A 15,499-nucleotide genomic window follows, 5' to 3' on the forward strand; every position below is an offset into this window, starting at 1 on the left:
CACCTTACACCCATCAGAATGGCCAAGATGAAAAACTCAAGTGACAACACATGCTGGAGAGGCTGTGGTGAAAGGGGAACCCTCCTCCATTGCTGGTGGGAATGTAAACTGGTACAACCACTTTGGAAGTCAATCTGGCACTTTCTTATACAATTAGGAGTAGTGCTACCTCAAGACCCAGCTATACCACTCCTAGGTATATACCCAAAATTTGCTCAAGTACATAACAAGGACATTTGTTCAACCATGCTTGTAGCAGCTTTATTTGTAATAGCCAGAACTTGGAAACAACCCAGATGTCCATCAACGGAGGAATGGATACAGAAACTGTGGTATTTTTACACAATGGAATACTACTCAGCAATCAAAAAAGAGGAAATCATGAAATTTGCAGGCAAATGGTGGGATCTAGAAAAGATCATTCTGAGTGAAGTATCCCAGAAGGAGAAAGACAAACTTGGTATATACTTGCTTATATAGACCTACAAGATATGATAAACATAATGAAATCTACACACCTAAAGAAGATAATCAAGAAAGTGGACATGGGTGAAGATGATCAATACTCATTTAGAAAGACAAATGGGATGTGCATTGAACGTATGACAGGAGTCTACCGCAAAAGGCATCTGAAAGACTCTACCTAGCAGTGTTTCAAAGCAGACACTAAGACTCATAACCAAACCCTCGGCAGAGTGCAGGGAATCATATGAAAGAAGGGGAGTTAGTATGATATGGAAAGGATAGGAGCTCTACAAGGACCAAATATATCCGGGCACAGGGTCTTTTCTGAGACTGACCCTCAACCAAGGACCATCTATGGATATAACATAGAACTTCTGCTTGGATATGGCCCGTGGTAGCTCAGTAACCAAGTAGTTTTCCAAAGTAAGGGGAACAAGGACTATTTCTAACAGGATCTCAAGGGCAGGCTCTTTGACCTCCCCCCCTCCCACCCCCAGGGGAGGAGCAGTCCTGTTAGGCCACAGAGGAGGACTTTGCAGCCAGCCTTGAAGATACCTGATAAAACAGGGTCAAATGAAAGGGGAGGAGGTCCTCCCCTATCAGTGGACTTGGAAAGGGGCAGGGAGGAGACCAGGGAGGGAGTGTGGGTTTGGGGAGGGAATGAGGGAGCAGGATACAGCTGGGACACAGAGTTAACAAAATGTAACTAAAAAGAAAAATAAAAATTAAAAAAAATAAAAAATAAAAAAAATTATAAAAACAAACAAACAAAAAAATAAAATGTATATCTATATCTATATCTATATACATACAAAGGAGACAAAGAAAAAAAAAAAGATGTGAACCCCATCACTTCTGGCTGGTGTTTACCTTTGAAACTCAGTCTATAGTCTGATTTTTATAGCCGGTTTGTATGTGAGTGTGTGTATGTATGTGTTTTCTTACTTCATCATAGATCTAACTGGCATGATTATAGTGATTCCTTTTATGCTTATAATTTTTATTGATTTTTTGATTTAACTCAAACAGTTTAAAATTTTTCTTTTGAGAATTTTAGACATGAGTTTTGCAATCGTGTAACTTACACAGTCCATCCTTTATCTACCTCTAGCTCCTCACACATCGTCCAGTGTCTTCTCATGTCCATAACTTCTTGTTTAATGATTGTTACCTATAATCATATGCATGTACATGTATACATACATACTGCTGATTCCATTTGCTGTTGCTTCTATGTGTTCAGGGCTGACTGCTCGGGCACTCATCTAGGAGAAGACTGATTCTTCACCCAGATTTTCCTACAGATCTGCTTCCCTGCCTCGTCTGCTACAGAGATATCTAAGTGGGTCTGCAGGACTGCTGATATTCTGCAGGAGAATCTAGACTGTTTTAGTTTTCTTAGCTTGATAAATAAGTGTTTTGTTTTCTCAGATATTCTGTGACGGTCACGTGCTGTTTCTTTTGTTCTCTGCTGTGACCTTTGCTGTTCCCTGCTCTTATCAGGTTATGTTCCCTCTAATTGCGGACTCACTGGGCCTTCAGGAGACCATGACATTGTTCGAATATTTGATGCAAAAATTCATAGTTTAATGCAAATGCCAGCGTCTTATCAAGGGATCTAGAGATTTGTGCTTCCCCGGTCAGCTCAGCAAAATACTCACTGCACACTTCAAAGTAGAGTCATCTGTGCATTTGCTAAGAACGTTCTCTCTCTCCTGCTTTATTTCAATGCCTTGCAGCCCCGGCCTCTGCCTGTGTATTCTGTCCTCTCTTTGGAGTTTGATAAGACTGTGTTCTGCTCCTCAGAGGAAAGAGTTCCTCAGTTCACCTCTGCAGGAAGAGGAAATTTTTTTGAATCAATATACAGCTATCATCACTTTTCCTCTATAGGTCTTTAAAATGATTTATTTTTGTCTACATTAGTGTGTGGTGCTTCTAATCAATCATTTCGTGATCAATGTAATAACAGCTGTAAAACGTACAACAGATGAATCTCAGCATTGAAATTCCAGGCTTGAGTGCTAGGGACAGTGAAATGAAGTTCATGTCAGTGTCTTTTAAATTAAGGTAAGCCAGCTGATTTTTCATGAGAACACCTGTTTGTGGATGTTAGGGTGTTATTAGCTTTTCATTTCTGTATGTACTGGACACATTCTTCTTACATCCTTCTCTTCCTCCCCTCTTCTTTTCCTCCTTCTGCTTTAGTCTCTGTCTATATTTCTCTAACAGGCACATCCTACATGTTTACATGAAACATGTCTGACCAATCAAAAATATACAAAGGGAATTCTGGTAACTTTAAACATATATCTGAATATATATGTCCGGATGAGTTCTGTAATGTGCGGAGGATTTGCAACAAGCTCTCTAAATCTGCCCACAATAGCACTGAGTTCTGAGATCATCACAGGAGATGGGAAAAGCACAGCAGAGAAGGGCTCTCAGGATCTGTCACTGTATGCGAACAGCCTGCACTGATGCGCGGTGAGCCAAAGCTGTCCTTGCAGACACACCAACTGTGATCCTACTGCATCCTATGCTCCTTGTGGCAGATTTTCTGCCCATAATATTTACAACAAGGAAGCATGAACAAATTTTGAGTCCAGGAAGCCTGTGCTTCTACTGTCATATCTGGAACATATAGTCTACAGAAATTTTGGGCGATAACACAGATTAGTCTTTTCAATATACAGAACTGGTTATATCTTAACAAAATATCTTATATCTTATATACTTATATATTTTATATGTATCTATCTTATATATATCTTATGTACTTATATTTTGTTAAGATACTGATCACCTCATTTTAAAAAATAAATATCCACCACAGTGAAATTCAGCCTACTATTCATCTACAACCAAATTTTTAAACTTAATCTCCTTTTTGCAAACTGCTGGAACCAGCAAGTATTCTCTACCTTATATTTTCTACATTGGTTTATGATAACAAATTTTACTCTAAGAAATCCTGTTCTGGAGTTCTGTGGATCTTTATTCTACTCAGAGTTTGCTGCAGCCACAACTTTGTCTTTTGCCCAAACCTCACTTTAATCTTTATCTAGAAATATTGTACCTGCATTGGGAATAGCTATAAGATGTATTTAGATACTGTTTCTATTTAATTAACTAATTAATTGCTATGTGAATGTGTGTGTGTGTGTGTCTGTGTGTGTGTGTGTGTAGTGTATGCATATAAAAATGTGAGGTCAGAACTCACATGCTGTCATTGTTCTTCAGAAGATGCCCTTCTTGGCTTTCAGACATGATCTTACAGTAGCCTGGGCAGCCTCCCTGACTCAGCTAGACTGGCTGGCCAGTGAGCTGAAACGATCCAGCTGTCTCCAACTCCCATAACGGGAGTGCTTCCCATTATGGATAGCTTTTTGTAAGTACTTTGTGTGTGTATTTCTGGTGGTTGCACTGAGGTCCTTGTGCCTACATTTGCAAATAGCTTAGTGACTGTGGCAACTCTTCTGCCATTGTAGTTGTTTTTTTGAAAATCATTTATTATATTACAAATATTAGTGTAATAATTGTAGCTGCCTAATCAGTGTTTTAAGTTTTGAAGGAAAAAAGTCTCACATCCTCATTTAAAATGTTCTGAGGATCTAATAATACCTAACACCTCCAGAACAGTGGTTCTGAAAGTGCAGGCTGTGGACCAATAGTCTCACCAAGTCTTGACTACCTTGAGTACCTCAAACATTAAGAATCAGAAGGTTTGAGCAATGAGGCCCAGCAGTCTGTAGCTCAGTAAGCCCTTCAGTTACACTTCTTACAAGTAGCTAACAATATTCAGGAAATATTTGTTGAATGAATAAAGACACAATAAAATGATGACTATATTTGATTTTAAGTTAAACATGGAGATATAATTATCTTTGCTATTGACACAATAGTGATAAGATTTGGGCATTATGAAACACTTGAATCATGATGAAAACAAATATGATATCCTCCACTTGCCAGCCATGCTTCTAGAATGCTGCTTTTTGGAAACACTTAAGAACTGTGAATGTGATGGTCCCCCATCCTGAGGAGTCCTGTGGGCACCCAAGAAGCTCTTGGCTCTGAGGTCTTTCCTCCTGCTCTCCAGCTGCCTGGCCCACCTGGGTCAGAAACAGTGAGCCCAGTAGAGACAGTGAATGCAGTGGAGGTGAGCTAGGTGTGCAACCCAAGCCCAACTGTCCCCATCTCTACGAGGCCTGTGGGGCACCTGAGCACACATGGTATGTAATTATTTATAAGTGGATTTTAGCCACATAGTACAAGCATATTACGTGGTACAGACCCAAAGAAGATAGTTAATAAGGAAAACCCAAGAGAGAATGTATAAAGTTCACTCAGAAGAGGAGATAGAACAGATAGAAGTAATGGCTGAAGAGAGGGAACACGGTAGGGAGGGGGCACAGAGAGATAAAAGGGTGGAGATCAGACCTGAGGAGAGCAAGGGTGAGAGACAGAGGGCCTGTGGAGAGAAAAGAAATGAGAGTGGGGACATCTTTATGACAAGCTGGAGACCTAAGTCAGGGTAGGCTCCTCAGAAGATATGAGGGGGAATCAAGCAGAGACTCCCAGTAGCAGAAACCATAGAGATTGAAGAGGACCTCCTCTAACTAGACTAGTCTTCTGGTAAAGGACAGAGAACACCAACTCATCCACAAAGACTTCAATCCCAAATTTACTCTGCCTACAAGATGTGTAGGGATAAAGATAGAGCAGATAGAGCAGAAATTGAAGGAATGCCGACAGATGCCTTGTCCAACCAAAGATCTACCCTATTGGAGAGTGCCAACTCCTGACACTTCATAGATACTCTGCTAAACTTGCAAATAGAAGCCGGTCAGAGTTGTCCTCTGAGAGGCTCTATCCAGCAGTGCCTAAAAAGAGATACTGAGACTCAGAGCCAAACACTGGGCAGGGTGTAGGGAGACTTGGGGAATAATGGGAGGAAAGAGAAAAGGACCCGGAAGTGACAGAAGCTCCACAAGAAAAAGAACAAAGCCACCAGGGCCCAGGAAGATTTGCTGAGACTGAAGCATCAACCAAGGACCGTGCATGAACTGGACCTAGGCCCACTACAAAGATGCAGCAGATGGGCAGCTTAGGCTTCAAGTGGGTCTTCTAGGAAGGGAAGTGGAGACTGCATCGGACAGGGACTCACTTGCTACTATTTAGGTCACTTTCCTTTGGCGTGACTGCCTTGACAGGCCACAGGGGAAGAGGACATGTTCAGTCCTGATGCAACTTACTGAGCTGGGGTGGGTGGGAAAGGAGAGCAGGGAGGGAAGAGGGAGACAGGGTGGGACTGAAAGGGAAGGAGAGAAGGGGCTGCAGGATGGAAAGCAAACAAAATAAATAAATGAGAAAAAGTGTGAACGCTATAATTCTTCATGCATGTTTATAAATAAATCACACAGAGAAAAGAGATTCAGTGTCCATTTGATTTTTTTCCTGTGTAAAACAAATCTGAATTGAACATACATTCAACTCATATAAATTCCTTTAGAATATAGAGTTGATTGACATGTCTATGGGGGTGTCTGGATTCGGAGTTTCTGAGGAGCTCTTAGTGAATGCCACTGCTGCTGTCACTGGGGTTACTTTTCTAGGCAAAGGGTGATAGCATAATGTCGGTTTGAAATTAACCACTCAAACCACTGTGCAAATATGGAAGGTACTTGAAGATCTGGGGTTTGATTGTTTTCCCCTGTGTGCTTCCAGCTCTTCACCTGTGAAGGACGGATGAAGCGTGGATATCCACATGTGTGCCTGAATAGTTGCTTACTAGGCGAATAGAAATTAACAGCACAAAGAAAAAGAAGTGCCAGAGCACTGTGCCTTCCTGTTCCTGCTGTCTCTACAGACTGGCATGCCAGTGGTTAACCCTTCTCTCCTGTATTCACTGGGACCATGAAAGCAATAAAATCGAGTTCTGCTGTCAACAGTTTTACAGCTTCTGTAATTTTAGTGTCTGTGTCTGCCATTGACCTGCGGCAGCTGAAATCACAGGTGCACCTTTTTGAAGGTTGAGCCTGTCTTCTGTGGCGCCACCCTGATTATCAGTTACCCCTGACAGGAAGGAGAAAAGCTGCAACCCATAGGCTGAACACATTTTGTTTTCTATATTGTATAATAAGTGCTGCTTGTCCTACAGAGCCATCTATCTTACTGCATTTGGATTTCAGCCCCAGACATTTAAATAGCTCATCTGATTTTCAGAGATATGTTATGGGCATCATGCATTAGCTGAAGAGTTTGGTCTGCTTATCACATGATAGTCAGCTCCTGTGGAAAACTAATTATTTAAATTACATAACATACCAAGATAAACCTTCTTTTCAATTCATATACCAGAAGCCATCCAATAAACTATTTTTACTGTTTGCTGAAGGAGAGTTAGCACCCATAAAGATGAATTTCTGAGTGGCTGTCAGATCACATTCTGAGTAGTTCTTTGGGAATTTCTGACATTTCAATATAACAACTAAATATGCAAACTAAAATATCATGATTCCTCTTAAAAAAATACATGCTTCAAATCCAAAGAATCACAGAATTATCCCTAGAGAACATTTTGAATGACAATAGTTTAAACATAGAGGAAGATATCTAGATAATATGACATTATATTTCTTTATGAACTTGAGAAAGAACAGAAATGCAATTTTCTGGATCTTTGGTGTTGACAGGGTTTGGGAACAGAGAAAATACAAATTATTTTCAAATAATTTTGTGCTTAAGATATGTAATTGACAATCTGATTATTCTTGAATGTGGCTGTAATTTGGAATGTTCCATACGTTTTTTATTGTAAAAACTTGAATTTTTTTGTTAAGTATTATTAGAAATTAAGTTTGGAGGTCAGGCTTAATTAACATGGGCTCTGATAACCATTTGGTCAACATTAAGTAATGCTCATATAAGGAGCCAATGTGCAATATTTGTACCAGACACCATGCTCTAGAATGGACATATGAGAATAACCCAATACAAAATTTCCTATGTTTGGAGGAGAGCTGACATTCATGTGTTATTTTCTCAATAAAATTAGTGAAAATAAGTAAAGCATAAGGATAGTCATCTTATTTTATTGCTAATATTTTCAAATATATTAATATTTCTTTCTTTTTAAAATTTTTCTGAGGTAGGCACTTATTCTGAAGCTCAAGCTGGGTTAAAACTCACTGTGTAGCACAATCTGGCCTTGACCTCACAGCAATCCTCCTGCCTCTGTCTTGTGAGTATTGGGTTGTGAGTGTGAGCTACCTCTAAGAGATGTGAAATGTTGTTAATGTTCATTAGAAGACGTTTTCTTTTATGAGTGTTTTACTGATAGTGTATTCTTAATTATCTTGTTTACTATACTTTGAGTTGTTATCCTGACTTGTACAAACAACATTATTTTAATTTAGTTTCTTTTATTTAATAGATGCTTCCAAATTTTTATTCATTGTACTCCCAAACTGTATTAATACTTTATTCTCCAACTGTTTCCCAATAGCATATTATTAGAATTTTGTTTCCTTATTTGTGGGTATTTCTTTTTTTTTTTTTTTTTTTTGCTTAAATTTAAACTATTTCTATATTTATCATCAGAAAGGCTACTATTCACCTTATGTTTGAATTTACTTTCTACTTATTGTTTTTATTTATTTCTCCTTGAGAGAAGGTCTTAGCTTATAAAGCCTTTGTTGCTTTCCAATTCTCTCTATAGCCAATTATGACCTTAAACCCCCAACCTTCTCACCTCAGATCATCACACATGACTCTACTCTCTTAACTTGGACACATATGACATGACACAATGTTGTTGCATATGTTTAGATTTTCTTTTCTCTTTTTGAAGCATGTTGTGCTTATTTTCAGTTTTTATTTTAACGATAAAATTCAAGTATCTGTTTTTTAGGAACATAGAGTATAATAGTAATTAAATATTTAGTGTGTACATTTTAAGTTATGGTAATGTCAGTGTCAGTGTTTGTCTCACTGTAGATCCTTAGATAGCAGCACATTTAAATTTAAAAAGGCAATTTTCACACTGTAGTTGATAGACCTAATAAGTATTTTAAGGGATAAAATGATTGGTTATTTAAAATTAAATGAAAAAGCATTATATGTTCATGCTCTTGATGTATTTATTTTGTATGAAGATACAAAATACACACTTTACTTGGTGTATTTCTTATTTAGTTGTGAATTAATTTAGCATCATCATGTGCTTCCTTCTATTGGTCATTTTTTTGGCTAATAAAATGTATTTCTCTTTTGTAAAGAGAAACGTGTTTCCTACTTTCTCTTTTTCTTTATATACAGAAATTCTGGGATTCAGTATGTATTAAAATATCACTTTCTTGATTAAACTTTCCATAAAAAATACTTTTGCTATTATGTATAGGCAATACTGTGCAGCAATTTAGTCCTAGTTGCAGCTGTAAAGGAACTTACTGAGTTCTCTTCTATAAAAATTAGCTTTCTTAAGTTTCATTTCCACAAAGAGTGAGTCAGGATGGAGCTGAAAAGCACTCAATCCAACTTCAAGGCCACTGTGCAGATTCACCAATGAGGCAGACAGTGAAATATGAGCTCCTCTAGGCATTTCCCTGTACAGCCTGCCAACTTCTATTTGTACAGTACTGACATGCTGGGAAATGGAAATGTTTCTCCATGTGAATCTGACAAACGTGGTTTATTTACTGTGTGAAGAGGCTGCTGTCCCTGTATGAACAGTTTCCAGTTGATATCCTGTCCCTGTGTTTCTCAATTTGTATGTCATGCCCCCTTTGGCAAACTTTTGTCTCCAACAAGTTACATTATGATTCAGAGCAGTACCAAAATTACACTTATGAAGTAACAATGAAAATGGTTGGGGGGGTCACCATACCATGAGGAACTGCATTAGAGGGTCACAATATTAGGAAGGTTGAGAACCACTGGGAAAGGAAAGGGGGAAAGATGTAATTATATTATCAAAAATTTAAATAGGATCAAACAGCACTTGTACAGTCCATTCCAAATCTGTCTGGTTCCCCTTTATAAAGAGGAATAGACCATTCTCAATGTGTACTATGAAAATGAAGGCATCTTGAACTTCATATCATAAGTCATTTGCAAATAGAGATCTCAGAGCATTAAATAAAAAAGCAAACAGCTTTGTCCTCGCTAGTTTACAGGGCAGTGCCTACTCCATGGGTGTAAATTCCTGACTTTTTTTTTTCTTTTGGAAAAAAGAGATGGAATGTTCAGAAGTTGCAAAATATGAATGTGTGCATCTGCATTTCCTGTGTTTTACTGATAACAACAGGGCTAAGAAATTATTGATATATTAACACAGCCCTTTATATCCTAGGAAATATAATAGGAATACAAGAATATAAAAATTAAAGTAAAAAAGCTGACTTTGGCAACAATAAGTGATACAACTTGGTTTCACTAAGAATGTATTTAGGGCAGCATTTGTAAAAAATTCAGTGAAATCAGAGTTTTCTTACTGTTTGATTATTTTTATGAAGTTGTCTACAATTATGTAGAATAATGTCCCTTATAGGGAATTATGTCCCTTTAAGATCAGTATACTTCTTTTTTTTTTTTTTTTTTCAATGCAGTTTATTCAGGAACATTGAACAATCCTCGGACCCCGGGGAAAGCCAGCCCACAGCTTAAATAGCCTCTGGGTAGCCAACCCAGGCGTGCCACGGGGGCAATGCAGATAGGTCCACATACATAGAAGCAAGCCAGATCCTCGGCCTTAGCCAAATGTGGAGTTGTTCGTGACAGAGAGCACTCACCATTGGGAAGGTGGAAGGCGGAAACCAGCTCCATCTTTAAGGCACAGCATTCCGCAGCTCTCTACAGTTCCCCCTTTTTGTTTTAGACGCATCAGGCAAGAGTAGAGGTCTGATCTCTGATATTAGAAATAAATTGGGACTTTGTACAGATGTTCATTTAGGTGTCATCCACCCAAAGAGCATCAGACCCGTCTGATACCTTTTTCTCAGAGGCGGGACCTGGGGCATCAACCCGCATGCAATCAGTATACTTCTTAACAGCCAAGAAACATGACACTTACTACGATTTTTGGTCACTTGCTTGGAGCCTGTACATGGAAATACTTTTATTATCATGTTCAACCTGAAACCCGAATGTTGCTCCAGTTATTCACACTCAAGTCTTAACATCTGTCTCCTGGTGCTCATCCCATAATACATTAACTTTAGGGTGTCAACTAACAAAATAAATCTAAAAAAAGTTTTAGGCAGCATTTTGGGAGAAGGTACAGAGTGTGCAGAATAAGTTCAAAACTATGTCAGCCTCTGTTGAAAACACAATGGTTTTTTTTTTTTAACTCTCTGCACCAGGAATTGGGGTCCCACATTTAAAACCAAACTCAGAACCATTCCATCTGATTTCTAAGCAGTTATTGAAGGCATCTTCTTGTGGAACAGTTATCTTACTTCTGGGACAACAAATCTATGCAGATAAAAGATATTTCACTCATTTTAGGTATATACTGAAGAACTTTTAGTTCATGTGTGAAAAACATTAAGTTTCCTGTCAATTGATTTGAATTTTGGTGTTAGAAAACTCTCTGTGCTAAAATTAAATTGTTCTTTCCTCTTTAGTGCCAAAATAATTTTTATAAAGTTATTTAAAGTGATAGTAATGTTAAGTTGGTAAAAATATAATTCCTTCATTCAATCATCCAATAATCATTTTTAGTATCAATTAAATAGGGATTAATTATAAATTATTATTTATTTATTATTGTAAAAATAAAAATTGAATAGAAATTTTGCCTGAAACAAAAGGAATGCAACAGTGAATATCTTAGCCTTGATTTCTTTCTTCAGGATGTTTAATTATAAAGCCAGAGGCAGTCATCAAATCATTTGTCATGCATGCACGTACCGCAGGCCACACAATGCTAAATGCCATCAAGGAAAAATAAATTGTGCAATTAGAACATTTAGTGATGACAGCTGTGTAATCTGGACAGTAATCAAGTGGTGTCTAAACAAAGGTGACACTTTTGCTGAAAGAGAAAGTGAAATATCTAAGCCAGACATATGGGGCATGTGTCAGAAATAAGTAAATAAAAGAGGCAGGAAGGACACAGAGCAGAATTGTAGACAGGTGGAAAGGGGATGTTTTGGGAGGCAGCTGAAACACCAGATTTTTCAGGGCCATCTTAAGTGAAGCTTTAGACAGAAGAATCAAGTGACCCATTTGAATTCTGAAGAAGAAAATACCAGGCTGTCAAGATTGCTCAGTGGGTAAAGCATGTGCTGAGCAAGCCCGATGACCTGAATTCAACTCTCTGAAATACCATACAAATGCCAGATGCTGTGGTACACATTGAATCCTGTGCAGGATGGGGGCTGGGAAGAATCACCTCGAGGCCGAGGCTAGCTCTTCTGAAATGATTCTGTGCAGAAACAAGAGCTTTCCTGTGTCAACAAGGTGAAGAAAGAGAACTGACTCTCAAAAGTTGTCTTCTGACTCCCACAAGGGCACTATGGTATACATATATACAGGAACACACACACACACACACACACACACATCACAAAATACAACACTGAAGAAAGTAAATATATTGGCAATGTGAAAATTTGACAAATGTTCTATCCTTCATCTTCAGACTTTCTAATGCCTGCAATTTTATTTCAACTCCGTGCAGTATAAAGTCCTGGAAAAAAAAAAAAACTCTTGTGCTACAGGAGACTGAAGTTGTGGTTCAGTTGCCAAGAAAGACTCTTTTCTAATGCTCTGTGACGTGTGTAAGTATCCAGTAGCGGTAGGAACATCCTTTTTAAAACTTTCTATTAGTTCTTTGTGACTGTCACATCACGCACCCCTATCCCACTCATCTCCCCCTCCCTTCATGCCCACCCTCCCCTCTTGCAACCTTCCCCACAACAAAGAAAAATATTGTTGTGCAAGCTGTAGTTTGTAACAGTGTGTCCCACAGTGTACTCCTTTCGACCCACACTTCTTTACTTGGAAATGTTCATTGCCATGACTCATTGGGCTGGTACAGGTCTCTGGTTTCTGCTACCCTTTCCTGGAACCTCACCGGGACTCCTTTCAGATAGCGTGTTGTGCTCTGTGTTGTGAAGATCCTGTACTTGTGGCTCTGTAGGACCGTCTCTCCTCGCTCTTTTTAGGGAATGTCAGGTCCCTAATCACTGAGATGTTCATTGGTTAGAACACTGAACATAGACATGGCTTCTCTCCTCTCTGCCACCTACCGGGGCACAGCAGGCATACCTGCGATGCCTCTAGGGGTATTAGAAACATCTCAGTATTGTTCTCTATAAGCCACTGAGATCAGAAAGAGTCAGTTATATTCTCATCAATCAGTTGTCAATGGGGTATTCAAAGAGATAGTGATGTGCTTCACAGTGCCAGGGTTCTTGGGCTACAAGTAATAAAGGAAAAAGAGGATTGTTCGTCCCTGATGCTGAACAAATAATTATCATTAAGAGGTCAATTCAGATCCTTCTGGCAACTGGAGAATACTAGTGGGGTAGAAAATGAATTAATATGGGGTGGACTAGATGTTGCTAGATGCCATGGGTAGAAAAGAAGTCTTCCTTTTTGGGCCAGAGCAAGGCCATCAGTAGGTCCTCTGGCACCTAGGATCTGCAAATTCAGGCACAAAGGCAACATTTTGGGGACAGCAGTATATGCCTTTGTGTACTAAATATAGACCTTTCACAAAGAATGTCCATACCCGTTTTGCTCCAATTCCTTTGGTTATTTTTCTCATGCCATTTCCTTTTCTCTCTCTCTTTCTTTAAATTGCCTATTGTCTTAGTGCAAAATTGCTTATTGCTGTGAAGAGACACCGTGACCCAGGCAACTTTCATAAAGGCAAAGGGGTTTATAGTTCCCGAGGGTCAATCCATTATCATCATGGTGGGAAGCATGACAGCATGCAGGCAGACATGGTGCTGCCAGCGGAGCTGAGAGTTCTACATATTGATCTGTATGTGTGTCATGCTGGGAATAGCGCCAGCTTTCAAGACTTCAAAGCCCTGCTGCCACAGTGACATACTGCCTCTAACAAGGCCACACCTCTTCCAATAAGGCCACACCTCCTAATAGTAGCACTCCCTATGGCCAAGCAATCAAGCGCATGAATTTATGGGGCCTACCTATTCAAACCACCACGCATATTATGTTCTGCAACAAAATTTTCTTCTCTTCCTTCCAACTGAATCATGACAAAACATGTTTTCTTACCTGGTCATAACATAGAACAGAGGTAAGTGAAATAAATTATTTGTTGATTTTATTAATTTCCTTCATCTTGATTTAGTAATATCAGTTACAAGGTAATCTCTTCCTACATCAGTTAATTTTTATTTTCTTATAAACAAATCTCTTTGCACATGGTCTAAAACTTCTAAAATATTCATATGGTTCCATACTTCTTTTTTTTTTGATGAAAAATATTTAAGAATAAATGCTGAAAGCAAAGAAAAATCCAAGATCTTCACGTGTCTTTTAAACTTTCAAAAACATACACAGTGATTGTAAATAAGTTTTGCATGTATTTATAGTAAATATAACGTATTTACAATAAGTAGAACTTACCTTTGGCCACATGCCTGTTCATTATGCTTTATTGCTTTTAGAATCAGGGATGAGCTCATAGTTTGCATGGCAAGTAATTTCTCAGGAATCACCCTGTTCTTACTCAGAACTCTTGTAAATTCAAGGACCTGGTAGGGTCCTGAAATCTTTCAAACCTTAAGTGTTGGCTCTAGCTAAATGTCCTGTAGAAGTAGAATTAGAAAAATTTATAGTTTAAAAGGAACATAGGGTTCTGTTAGGGAGAAATATTGGTATCCTTCTGTCTTAAAAATATTTTTTAAATGGCAGAGGGGTTTTGATCTCCTGCTCCAATGCAGCAGGTGGGCTCACAGGAGAGAGCTCACCCCTTTAGACAATGGTTAACTCTCACTTGCTGATTCTGTTTTAGGTTCCCTCAACCCTTTATGTAATTCTTATTCTGCTATCATTCACATAGCCACCATAATGTGAAAATCATTTAACCAGAAGAAACAATATTTAGATTATTTTTCACCTCGAGAGCTTACTAACATCAATCAGCTAGTCCTATGATCACAAATTCTCAGTTACACATCTGTGAAATAAGATTTGTAGCTAAGGCATGAGAGAAAAAAATGAAATGAAACATGACTTATTATGAATCCTTCTTATGAAATGTCAACTGACAGTTACCCAGTTATAATATAATGATTCCATGAATGAGGCTTGTTATGTTTAACTTTAGATGCCAACTCAGATGGATTGATTGACATGTGCGCAGCTGGCAAAGCACTATTTCTAGATATGTCTCTGAAAGTGATCCCAGAGAAGAATGGCTTGAGACATGGTGGAAACAGTGGGCAAGATACACTCAGTGTGGGAAGGCACGTCTAATCCGCTAAGGTCCAAGACAGAAAAAAAGATAGAGCAGATATGAAGTTTTATTTTCTCCAAGATCTCCAGAGAACTCCAAGATCTCTGGCCTTTGGATTCTAGAAACATCATCAGAAGTCCTCCAGATTTTGAGGCCTTTTGCTTTAGACCAAGAAAAAACTAATCATGTGATTACAGCTACAGAGACTTACAGACTTGGCCAGCATTCCTACTCTCAAAATTGCAGATGGTAGGTTTTGAGACATCTTGGACTGCATACATGTGTGATCTAGTAAGTCCTCTAATAAATCCCATTTTTATCTGTCTGCTTTATACTGCTTCTTTCTTGATTGAGAACACTAATACATACAAAGTTTGTCACTGGAAAGGGAACAGAATGGTTATAGCAGCGCAACAGCACTCTTTTTTTTTTAATTTTTATTTTTCTTTTTAGTTACATTTTGTTAACTCTGTGTCCCAGCTGTATCCTGCTCCCTCATTCCCTCCCCAACCCCACACTCCTTCCCTGGTCTCCTCCCTGCCCCTTTCCAAGTCCACTGATAAAGGAGGACCTCCTCCCCTTTCATTTGACCCTGTT

General features: G+C 38.7%; 1 pseudogene; it reads right to left on the reverse strand.

Annotated features, from left to right (window-relative positions):
- Window positions 1–12,637: 12,637 nt before the first annotated feature.
- Window positions 12,638–12,760, reverse strand: LOC132648859 (small nucleolar RNA SNORA17; annotated as a pseudogene).
- Window positions 12,761–15,499: the final 2,739 nt, after the last annotated feature.

The sequence above is a fragment of the Meriones unguiculatus genome, chromosome 17 (assembly GCF_030254825.1).
Source record: "Meriones unguiculatus strain TT.TT164.6M chromosome 17, Bangor_MerUng_6.1, whole genome shotgun sequence".
NCBI classification, from domain to species: Eukaryota; Metazoa; Chordata; class Mammalia; order Rodentia; family Muridae; genus Meriones; species Meriones unguiculatus.